Raw genomic sequence first — 11,976 nt, forward strand, 5'->3', positions numbered from 1 at the left:
GAGATTGATATAAAATGCATTTCAAGACCGATAAGGAGACCGAGCTGTGGGGGTCGAAGTGGGCCGCGGAGACTGCAGCCGCCACACGCTTTCTGGAGCAGCAACAGGTGGAGCCACAGTTCACGTGTCCTCAGGTGGAGGATGCTACAGCCTGGCCAATACATCTACAGGAGGATTCCGCAGCATCTGACTCAACTCGAGGCGTGCAGGAGGATGCGGCTGTTTCATCTCAAGGTGATGTGGCTGTGTTTTTATCGACCATAAACTTTGATGATTTGTTGCTGCACAGTCAGGACGCCACACCGCCGGTCCTGTGGATCCAGTCCGGAAGGGAGGCAAAAAGATTTCTATGCTTAAGCGGTCAGCTGATGCTGCGTACACTAGTGACTCTGAGACTTGTTCCTCATCAGATAGTGAGTCAGACAGTGATTGTTATTCTGCGGCTTCAGAGATTAGCGGTGTGTCAGCTCTAGATATTGATTCTGCTGTAGCATCTGCTGGTGGTGCATCAGATGTAGCACATGCTGGTGGTGCAACAGATGCTAGAACACCGACCAATGGTGATAACACGGCCCTGGTAAACCAAGCAGTGTTAGAACTATTGTCAAATCTCTGTGCTGCAGTGAAGCACAATGACACGAAACTCACACGTCTAGAATCGTATGTCACACATGCTGTACCAGTTTTAGCCGACTGCATAACAGACGCACAAACTCTGTATTCCACCTCTGTAGACAGAAATGGCAGGGTGTGATAACCTGTATGGTGGTGCTGCTGAGAATGGTTCAACAATGAAAGTAATGACACATGATCAATTGTCACGCTGGGCTGTCGAGATGCGTGCCAAAAACACACAGTTCATGAACATGATGAACATCCATCCACCATCAAAGACAGAATATCTCAATGCCTCATTAAGCACCACCGATTTTGACAGATGGGCTGAAAACACACGCCAAAAGTTTGTGCAGCTCAAGAGAAGAATTGGCCTTCTCCCACAGAGCGGCGCGGCTAAACACACCGCTCTGTCGCCTGATGTCCCCGGTGTTGCAGTCATTGTTCAGCAAGCATACGATCAGAGGGCTGTATGTGACATTGCAGATGATGATGATGAAGTAGCTGATGTTGTTGTTGATGCTGATTCAGAGCCTACTTGTCTGATGCATGTCACTAGTCCTACATACGAGCAGGGACAGCAGACCCTAGTACCTGCTGCGAATCAATATGATCATCGTATGCTATGTGATGACGATGAAGCTGTTGATGCTGATGCTTGTGGTGCTGATGCTGATGTTGGTGTTGATGCTGATTCAGAGCCTCCTCACCTGCTGCAGGGCCAGCAGGCCTCTGTGGCTGGTTCACTGATCTCAGACCCTCCTCTGACAGATAGGTCTACTGTTAACACTCCCTCCAGTCCTAATGGTCTTCAGCATGGTGCCGGTTTAATTACAATCAGGGATATTCCGGCATTTGATGCTTTAGAGTTGAGACAGCCTATACACTTTAGAGACGTTAACATCGATACTCACCCTGAACAGATTCCAGCGCTTGTTAGGGAACGTCTAACCAGTGTTATAGATAGGGCTATTGAAGTATCACGGGCTGGTAGTGTGGTGGTTTTGAGGTCCAGTAATGGCTATGACGTCAACACCTTCATTGATGAAGTGGCTCAAGCGATCCAGAGCAATGACGATTCATTGTCAGACGGGGACCTGGAGTTTATGATCAGTGTGGCGCAAGAAGGGCGGGGCAGAGGCACACGGCTCAAGCTTGGGAGGGTGCCTTATAGTGAAATTCTGTCTAGGAAGGGAAAGCATTTGTATGATCCTGATAATGACACCTCAGACAACAATTTATGTTTCAGTATGTGTATTATCAGAGCCGAAAATCCCTCAATGGGGGCTCTGGAAATATTACACAGAGCTAAATAACTACAGGAATCTGTTGGTCTTTCCACCAAACAGCAGGTGGGTTTTAGTGATGTCACTAGATTTGAGAGGGAAATAGATGCAAAGATAATAATTTTTCATCACGGCGGAGGTGGTGCTGGTGCTGTTAGAAAACGGCCAATCTGTTTCCAGACACATGGAACCCCACACCCCCGCACCATCTGGCTTTATCTACATGCTGAGCACTATTACCTGATAACCAACCCAAAAGGTGGCTCGTATGTCTGTGAACTTTGTTATAACACATACGAGACACCCATGCTGCATAATTGCCTACACAGGTGTAATGTCTGCTTCACCACATGTGAACAGCAACCTGGCCCCACAATCAAATGTGATGTATGCAAGCGTATTTGTAAATCAATGCTGTGCTTCCAGAATCACAAATTACCTGACCCTAAACACAATATGATTCCCTGCGCTACAGTTAAATATTGTGAGGGGTGTGGAAAAATTTACAGGATATGTAGAGAGTGCAGACACTGCGGTGCTCTTAGAGGGGACATGGTGCATCAGTGCTATATCCAGCCGCTGCCGCCTAAAGAGGAAGAGGAGGAACCCCCTGAAAAATACATCCTGTATGACTTTGAAACCAGATACCATGATGGGAGACATGAAGCAAATTATATCTGTGCCATGGAGATGGATGAAAAGGCTGACCTGTACCCGTTTTGTTACACTGGGGGTGGTTGTGTGGCTGCATTTATCAGGCAGTTTAGACGCAACAGGTAAAAGGGGTACACGTTCAAAGCCCATAATGCAGCAGGTTTTGACAGTTATGTTGTGCTCGAGTATATCGTGAGACAACACATTACTCCCCTAGTCATCATGAAAGGTAGTCGGGTCATTATGATGTATGACGAGGACTACAAACAGCGCTGGATCGATTCATACAGCTTTCTGCCTATGAGTCTGGCTAAAACACCTGCCACCTTAGGCTTTGAAGACATGGCCAAAGGGTACTTTCCTCACAAATTCAACACTGTTGAAAATGAGTTTTATGATTATGGGTATGACAAGATGCCTCAGAGTGCGCAGGTGAAATTCATGCAGTGGTATAATGGAGTTAAAGATGCTACTTTTAAAATGCAGGCTGAGCTGGCTTATTATTGTCGAAATGATGTTGCGGTATTGCGCAAGGCCTGCAAGATTTACCGCACAGCATTCATGCAGTGTACAGAGACTGACCCTTTTGCGTTCATGACTCTGGCATCAAGTTGTATGGGTGTTTTTAAGAAGCTCTTCCTGCCTCAGGACACACTGCCGCTCACCTATGATGGGATGTATCTGTAATGTAATAAAGCATTCTCAGATGTGTCTGTGCAATGGTTCGAATATGTGGCCTAGTCTGAAAAGAGGGTGATCAGACATGCTCTGAGAGGTGGTGAACACAAGATTGGGTCCTACTGTATTGATGGATTTGATGCTGCCTCAAACACTTGTTTTGAATTTGCAGGCTGCTATTATCACAGGTGTATAAAATGCTTCCCAGAATCCGCTGCCGAGAATAATGTAGGGCTCTACGCACAGTTTAACAACAAAGTTGAAGCTCTACGGCGCCGTCACGGTGTCAGTGTCGTTGTGATGTGGGAGTGTGAGTGGAATCTGATAAAGCAGACAGATCCAGACGTCAGGGCCTTTCTTGCAGACTACAAGAAGCCTGAGCGTCTGAATCCTAGGGACGCACTATTCGGCGGGAGGACAAATGCTATGAAGCTCTTGCATGTGACAGAGTGTGCAGAGGGAGAAAAAGTGCATTACTATGATTTCACAAGCCTGTATCCTACCGTCCAGGCTAAGAAAGATTATCCAATTGGCCGTCCCGAGATAAATATCCCAAAATAATAATTTTGACAGCATTGAAAATTATTTTGGCTTTGTCAGGTGTACTGTTTTGCCCCCTAGAAGTCTGTACCATCCTGTTTTGCCATACAGGTCCCATCACAAGCTCATGTTCCCCCTCTGTCGCACGTGTTGCGAGGAGCTGAGTCAGGACAGTGTCTGCAGTCACACCGACTGTGAGAGACAGCTGACGGGAACGTGGGTGTCCTTCGAGCCTGAAAAAGCTCTTGAGAAGGGCTACCGGCTTGTGACCATTGATGAAGTGTGGCATTTTCCGAAAAAGTCTAACACGTTATTTCTGGAATATGTTAAAACCTTTTTGAAATGTAAACAGGAGGCCTCTGGGTACCCCAAATATGTCAAGACAGAGGAGGAAAAGCAGAAGTATGTAAGATTATGGTCAGTTATGGTCAATAAAGCAGTCAGGAGCTGTAACAGGCTGCTGCTAAACTCATTGTGGGGGCGTTTCAGCATGAGGACAAATATGGGCACATGTGAGTTGATCACTGAGGCTGAGCGATTCACAGAGCTCATGTTTAGTGATCATTTTGATGTCAGACAGTTTTGCTTCATATCTGATGAAGTAGCCATGGTTCAGTGGCGTCATAGTGATGACCGAGACGGCAGGGCCAGTGATGTGAATGTGTTTAGTCATAAAACTTATCATGTTCCTCGAAGTACAGGTCGAGGTGGAGGAGTAGCTGCAATCTTCCACTCAAAATTATTATAAAACTTTCATCCTCAGAACAATTTTAACTCATTTGAGAGCCTCACTCTTAGTCTCTCACATCCAAATTGGAAAACACAAAAACCAGTTCTACTTGTCACTGTGTACTGTCCACCTGTCCCTTACTCAGAGTTTGTAATTGAATTCCCTGACTTCCTGTCTGATCTAGTGCTTAGATCAGATACAGTCATTATAGTGGGAGATTTTAACATTCATGTAGATGTTGAAAATAACGGCCTCAGCACTGCATTTAATTCTATATTAGATTCAATTGGTTTCATTCAAAATGTTAATAAACCCACCCAGTGTTTCAATCACACCCTTGATCTTGTTCTGACCTATGGCATCGAAATTGAACATCTAATAATTTTCCCCCCAAATCCTGTTTTGTCAGATCATTCTTTAATAACTTTCGTATTTAAAATGATGGATCATGCAGCGTCTGGAAGAAAATTCCACTACAGCAGATGTTTATCCGACAACGCTGTTAATAAATTTAAGAAAATGATTCCATCTTTATTTACATCTATGCCAAGTATAAACATAATGGAGGGCAGCTGCCTTAATCCTACTCCCTACCAAACTGATCATGTTGTTGACAGCGCTGTAACCTCACTGCGTGAAACGCTTGATTCTGTAGCCCCTCTGAAAAAGAAGTTAGTGATTCAGAGAAGACTAGCCCCATGGTATAATTTACATGTTCGTACCTTAAAGCAGGCATCACGAAGGCTGGAAAGGAAGTGGCGTTCCACAAACTTAGAGGAAATTTTTCTAGCCTGGAAAAACAGTCTACTAACATATAAAAAAGCTCTCCGTAAAGCCAGAACTGCATACTATTCATCACTAATAGAGGAAAACAAGAACATTCCCAGGTGTCTTTTCAGCACTGTAGCCAGGCTGACAAAAAGTCACGGCTCTGTTGAGCCCAGTGTTCCCTTAGCTCTCAGCAGTGATGAATTTATGAGTTTCTTTACAAATAAAATCACAACTATTAGAGATAAAATTCAGCAGATGCTTCCTATACCTGCAATAAATGAATCTTCTACTACAGTAGCTCTTGAAACATCTGTAGGACCTCAGTTATGTTTAGACTGCTTCTCTCCCATAGATCTCTCTGAATTTACATCAGTAGTTGCTTCATCGAAATCATCAACGTGTCTCTTAGACCCTATCCCGACTAGACTGCTTAAAGACACCCTGCCATTAATGAACTCATCTTTATTGGACTTGGTAAATTTATCTCTAGTATCAGGCTACGTACCACAGGCCTTTAAGACTGCAGTAATCAAACCTTTCTCAAAAAGCCTAGTCTTGATCCAGGAGTCTTGGCTAATTATAGACCAATATCCAACCTGCCATTTATTTCTAAAATCCTAGAAAAAGCTGTTGCTAAGCAGCTATCAGACCACTTACACAGGAATAAACTATTTGAAGATTTTCAGTCAGGATTTAGAGCACATCATAGTACAGAAACAGCACTGTTAAAAGTTACCAACGATCTTCTCTTAGCTTCAGATACTGGACTTGTTTTTATACTTGTCCTCCTAGAGCTTAGTGCTGCATTCGACACCATTGACCACAATATCTTATTACAGAGACTGGAGCATGTGACTGGTATCAGAGGAACAGCGTTAAAATGGTTCCAATACTATTTTTTCGGACAGATTCCAGTTTGTTCATGTCCATGATGAACCTTCCACTCGAACAAAAGTTAGCTATGGAGTTCCACAAGGCTCTGTGCTAGGACTGATTCTGTTCACCCTGTACATGCTTCCTTTAGGCTATGTCATTAGGAAGCACTCTATTAATTACCACCGCTATGCAGATGACACTCAGTTGTATCTATCTATTACACCTGTTAACACAAACCAGTTAACCAGACTTCAAGCCTGTCTAACTGACATAAAGGCCTGGATGACCAGTAACTTTTTACTTTTAAACTCAGAGAAAACAGAAGTCATTATATTTGGACCAAAAAATCTCAGAAATAACTTTTCTAAAATTATAACTACTCTAGGTGGCATAGCCCTGGCCTCCAGCACTACTGTAAAAAACCTTGGAGTTATTTTTGACCAGGACATGTCCTTTAACTCACACATAAAACAAATCTCTAGAACTGCATTCTTTCACCTGCGCAACATTTCCAAAATTCAATTCAATTCAATTCAATTTTATTTGTATAGCGCCAAATCACAATACAAATCATCTCAAGGCACTTTACAAAAACTAAAACTAAAAACCCAACAATTCCCTTATGAGCAAGCACTTGGCGACAGTGGAGAGGAAAAAACTCCCTTTAACGGAAGAAAAAAAAAACTCCAGCAGAACCGGGCTCAGTTTGGGCGGCCATCTGCCTCGACCGGTTGGGGTGAGTGGATAGAGCAGAGAGAAAAGAACAGCAACAATAAACAACAAATAGACACTGCAAGTTGGTGGGGCCAGTAACTGCACATCAGCGATAAACAGCTCCAGGACCAGGGACACCTGCAGAAGGTACAGAGAGAGAGAGAGAGAGAGAGAGGGAGGGAGAGAGCACAAACTAGGGTAGAGAGAGAGCACAAGGTTAGTAACATTCAATGGTGGAATATACATGAGGTGGGAGAGAAGAGGGGGGGGTTAGGGTAGGGGAGCTCAGTGCACCGATGGTCCTCGGGCAGTCTAGGCCTATAGCAGCATAACTAACTAAGGGATGGTTCAGGGTTGCCTGAAGCCAGCCGTAACTATATGCTTTGTCAAAGAGGAAGGTTTTAAGTCTAGCCTTAAAAGTACAGAGAGTGTCTGCCTCCTGAACCCAGGCTGAGAGCTGGTTCCACAGGAGAGGAGCTTGATAGCTAAAGGCTCTGCCTCCCATTCTGCTTTTGAGAACTCTGGGAACCACAAGTAGGCCTGCACTCTGAGAGCGAAGTGGTCTATTGGGATAATATGGTACTATGAGGTCTTTAAGGTATGAAGGAGCTTGATTATGAAGGGATTTGTATGTGAGAAGAAGGATTTTAAATTCTATTCTATATTTTACAGGGAGCCAATGAAGAGAAGCCAATATAGGAGAAATATGATCTCTCTTGCTAGTTCCTGTCAGGACTCTGGCTGCGGCATGCTGGATTAATTGGAGGCTTTTTATTAAGATATTAGGACATCCAGATAGTAATGAGTTACAGTAATCTAGCCTTGAGGAAACAAATGCATGGACTAGTTTTTCTGCATCATTTTGAGACAGGATGTTCCTAATTTTGGAAATGTTGCGCAGGTGAAAGAATGCAGTTCTAGAAATTTGTTTTATGTACGTGAATAAAGCACTCTGTTGGCGTTTTTTAGGAGAAATCGGCCAATATGGGGATTGAATTTGTCGGGGGCATGCCCGAAGCTGTCAAAAAAATATGCTCGCCGGTCACTTGTCAAATATATGGCCAGCCAGTGCTCCCCTGGCAAGGTGGAAGGATCGGTGTTTACAATCAGCGCGGCAGGACGTTTGGTTATTTTGAGTCTGGTCAGATGGTCACAGGGCTTCACGCCCACAAGATAGGTTCTGTCGCCAATTATCTTTTTAGCAGCACCAGTCAATTCGATCGTGTTCATGTCTCAATAATAGTCTACCAGCACCTGTCTGCTGTTTGACACTTCAATAACTGAATCGTAGACTGCGTAACAGATTAAGTTAACGGTGTGTGCCAGAGGAGTCCTGAATCCCACTTCCAGTCGGACATTTCCAGTTTTGATTAACCCTCTGGGGTCTGAGGGGGTTTTTGGGGCCTGGACAAATTTTGACATGTCCTGACATTTGTGCTTTTTTCAGTGTTTTTTAAACATATTAATGTCTAAAGTCTAATAACACTGTAATCAGCACAAAATTGGCTACAAAAATATGTGAGCAGCAAGTTTATACAGTATTGTGTTTTTGAGAAAAAAGTGTTTATGCATGGCTAGTGAAAAACTAAAATGTTTTACTCACTGAAATAAGACCATAAAACACAAACAGAACATTGGTTCACAAGACCTTGGAGACCAGCATGTTGTAGGCTAAAGTGTTTACTTAAGAGTGCTGTGAATGTCATCTTATTCACACATTCACAGTAAACAATACACTGATTTTTCTAAGACACTTTTTGTCTAGAAAGGCTATATGCAAGAGGGTGTGTCTGAGGATGAATAGTCATGTGATTTACCTGAGAACACAAAAGACGCACTGAACGACCAGACAAAGGCGCGCATAATGAGCCTTTCAGTCAATGTAGATGGGACGGATTAGTGCAGCACAATACAACACAATGAGGAGCCAAACGATCCTCATTTGAGTTAAAATCAGTGTTTTTACTCTGAGGACAAGCTAAACTATTTGTCTCTGTGAGGAATGTAAGGAGCGCCGCTTCACGTGCGTAACGCGCCATCATCCAAACGCGCCGAAAAAGTGAGTAAATTCTATGATGAAGTTTGATATTTTGTGTCATTTCTCGGGGGCGTGCACATATTTACCTGGTTCACCTGAGATTATTTACATGTGAACAGTGGACAGTGTACAAGGCGGGACCGCATTACCTGTAATGAGGTGAGAAAGGAAAAAACGGACTTCTCCTTACATTCATACGGATTAAATTAAAAGTGATGATTTGTTTTTGACTTGAATTGTTTCACTCAAAAGAAAACATTTCAAGCTTTCTAGCCATATAATTCTTATTTTTATGAGGCAAGTATTCGCTGAGATTCTGGTTGTTTTATTTACGCGTCTCAATTCAATTCAATTCAATTCAATTCAATTTTATTTGTATAGCGCCAAATCACAATACAAATCATCTCAAGGCACTTTACAAAAACTAAAACTAAAAACCCAACAATTCCCTTATGAGCAAGCACTTGGCGACAGTGGAGAGGAAAAAACTCCCTTTAACGGAAGAAAAAAACCTCCAGCAGAACCGGGCTCAGTTTGGGCGGCCATCTGCCTCGACCGGTTGGGGTGAGTGGATAGAGCAGAGAGAAAAGAACAGCAACAATAAACAACAAATAGACACTGCAAGTTGGTGGGGCCAGTAACTGCACATCAGCGATAAACAGCTCCAGGACCAGGGACACCTGCAGAAGGTACAGAGAGAGAGAGAGAGAGAGGGAGGGAGAGAGCACAAACTAGGGGAGAGAGAGAGCACAAGGTTAGTAACATTCAATGGTGGAATATACATGAGGTGGGAGAGAAGGGGGGGGGGGGGGGTTAGGGTAGGGGAGCTCAGTGCACCGATGGTCAATCATAAAAAGTGACCCCCCCGCATAGCCCACACAACAAACCATTTATATACTACTGAGGAATATTTGCCCTTCAGCGGGATGTAAACATGTTTATTTTTCTCAGAACCGTAAACATGACATGTACATTCCTCAAAACTTAGACACATTCACGTACCATCAGAACCTTCGCTGTTTGTGGAGGGGTTTGGGTGCTGGGGTAGACTTTCAATTCAATTAAATTCCATTCAATTTTATTTTTATAGCGCCAAATCACAATACAAATCATCTCAAGAGGTTAGGGTAGGGGAGGTCAGTGCACCAATGGTCCTCGGGCAGTCTAGGCCTATAGCAGCATAACTAAGGGATTTTTGGTTCAGGGTTGCCTGAAGCCAGCCCTAACTATACGCTTTGTCAAAGAGGAAGGTTTTAAGTCTAGCCTTAAAAGTACAGAGAGTGTCTGTCTCCTGAACCCAGACTGGGAGCTGGCTCCACAGGAGAGGAGCTTGATAGCTAAAGGCTCTGCCTCCCATTCTGCTTTTGGAAACTCTGAGAAACACAAGTAGACCTGCACTCTGAGAGCGAAGTGGTCTATTGGGATAATATGGTACTATGAGGTCTTTAAGGTATGAAGGAGCTTGATCATGAAGGGATTTGTATGTGAGGAGAAGGATTTTAAATTCTATTCTGTATTTTACAGGGAGCCAATGAAGAGAAGCTAATTAATATACAGTGGGTACGGAAAGTATTCAGACCCCTTTAAATTTTTCATTGTTTGTGTCATTGCAGCCATTTGCCAAAATCAAAAAAGTTCATTTTATTTCTCATTAATGTACACTCAGCACCCCATCTTGACAGAAAAAAACAGAAATGTAGAAATTTTTGCAAATTTATTAAAAAAGAAAAACTGAAATATCACATGGTCATAAGTATTCAGACCCTGTGCTCAGTATTGAGTAGAAGCACCCTTTTGAGCTAGTACAGCCATGAGTCTTCTTGGGGATGATGCAACAAGTTTTTCACACCTGGATTTGGGGATCCTCTGCCATTCTTCCTTGCAGATCCTCTCCAGTTCTGTCAGGTTGGATGTGAACGTTGGTGGACAGCCATTTTCAGGTCTCTCCAGAGATGCTCAATTGGGTTTAGGTCAGGGCTCTGGCTGGGCCAGTCAAGAACGGTCACAGAGTTGTTCCGAAGCCACTCCTTTGTTATTTTAGCTGTGTGCTTAGGGTCATTGTCCTGTTGAAAGGTGAACCTTCGGCCCAGTCTGAGGTCCTGAGCACTCTGGAAGAGGTTTTCTTCCAGGATATCTCTGTACTTGGCCGCATTCATCTTTCCTTCAATTACAACCAGTCGTCCTGTCCCTGCAGCTGAACAACACCCTCACAACACGATGCTCCCACCACCATGTTTCACTTTAGGGATTGTATCGTGCAGGTGATGAGCAGTGCCTGGTTTTCTCCACACAAACCACTTACAATTAACGCCAAAAAGTTCAATCTTGGTCTCATCAGACCAGAGAATCTTATTTCTCATGGTCTGGGAGTCCTTCATGTGTTTTTTGGCAAACTCTATGCAGGTTTTCATATGTCTTGCACTGAGGAGAGGCTTCCGTCGGGCCACTCTGCCATAATGTCCCGACTGGTGGAGGGCTGCAGTGATAGTTGACTTTGTGGAACTTTCTCCCATCTCCCTACAGCATCTCTGGAGCTCAGCCAAAGTGATCTTTGGGTTCTTCTTTATCTCTCTCACCAAGGCTCTTCTCCCACGATTGCTCAGTTTGGCTGGACGGCCAGGTCTAGGAAGAGTTCTGGTCGTCCCAAACTTTTTCCATTTGAGGATTATGGAGGCCACTGTGCTCTTAAGAACCTTGAGTGCTGCAGAAATTCTTTTGTAACCTTGGCCAGATCTGTGCCTTGCCACAATTCTATCTCTGAGCTCCTTGGGCAGTTCCTTCGACCTCATGATTCTCATTTGCTCTAACATGCACTGTGAGCTGTAAGGTCTTATATAGACAGGTGTGTGCCTTTCCTAATCAAGTCCAATCAGTTTAATTAAACACAGCTGGACTCCAATGAAGGAGCAGAACCATCTCAAGGAGGATCAGAAGAAATGGACAGCATGTGAGTTAAATATGAGTGTCACTGCAAAGGGTCTGAATACTTATGACCATGTGATATTTCAGTTTTTCTTTTGTAATAAATTTGCAAAAATTTCTACATTTCTGTTTTTTTCTGTCAAGATGGGGTG

The sequence above is a fragment of the Mastacembelus armatus genome, chromosome 4 (assembly GCF_900324485.2).
Source record: "Mastacembelus armatus chromosome 4, fMasArm1.2, whole genome shotgun sequence".
In the NCBI taxonomy this organism is placed as follows: Eukaryota; Metazoa; Chordata; class Actinopteri; order Synbranchiformes; family Mastacembelidae; genus Mastacembelus; species Mastacembelus armatus.